Here is a 1,077-nt window from a genome sequence, read left to right as displayed (position 1 = left end):
ACAGCCTCCCGCTCCCCCGCCCCCCGTCCCCCGTCCCCTCTACCCGTCTCCATATGACTGTGTGAGTTATTCTGTGATATGTGGTTACTGTAAAGTTCCAGTCCGTCCAAGTTTAAACTGGTGAAACACCCAGAGACCCTCTCGTAGTGCAGGACGTCCCATGCTACTGTATACTGCACCAGAGCACCGCATGTAAACGCTTCTTAAAAGTGTTTGAACCCTAAAATAATGTGAGTGTTCTCCGATGTGTTCTCTTGCCCTATATCGGCCCGCCAGGCTGAATTACTGTTCTAGTTCTACTGTAAAACTTCTCGTCTGTGGTCTGCTGTTATCAATTGCATGTTACTATGAGGATGAAAAATAAATATTATATATATTTCTATATATAGTATTTATTTAATATATACATATATTGACTGTAAATTTCTCTGAAAAAAAAAAAATGTTACAAATTGTTGATTTGCTAGATGTGCAATACTTAATAAGTAGTTAGCCATTGCCAGAGCCAGGTTTTCTTAAGTTAACTGGCGTTCACAGGGTGAAGAATGTAAGAAAGAACTTTTTTTTTTTCTATAGTCCGTATTGATTGAAGTGAAAATGATGACTTCAGTTTGACATGACTGTTTAATGTTCGTCTTTTGAACTCTGAATCACGTGAGGAGAAAAGCTGCTGCTGTGTTGCTCTCTACGGGTGCAAACCAGGCCACACCCCCAATCACTGATCTTTTTATAATTTATTGGTTTGGCATTTTGCTTTTATTTGACAGTAAAGAGAGAGCAAAGTCAGGAAGGAGAGAGGGGAAGAATGACTTGCTGCAAAGGACCAGAAACCGGGCCACTGCGGTAGGGCCTTAATATGCGGTATGAGCTGCCAGGGCGCCCCACATGTGTTTTTAAACATCCAAATACTGTCACGTACATGAACTTTTGCTGCATTCAGAACTGTAATTCAAAGTTGGACATATCGGATGTTTCCCACAGCTTTGGTGTCACCACTTAAAAAGAACTACGAGAGGAGAAATGGCCATAAAGCCTCCATTACTGGCAGTTATTGAGATAAAATCACAACTTCTGACA

This window comes from Morone saxatilis, unplaced genomic scaffold (assembly GCF_004916995.1).
Source record: "Morone saxatilis isolate NCDOM2014 unplaced genomic scaffold, NCSU_SB_2.0 Contig11, whole genome shotgun sequence".
In the NCBI taxonomy this organism is placed as follows: domain Eukaryota; kingdom Metazoa; phylum Chordata; class Actinopteri; family Moronidae; genus Morone; species Morone saxatilis.
This window is presented reverse-complemented; position numbering follows the sequence as displayed.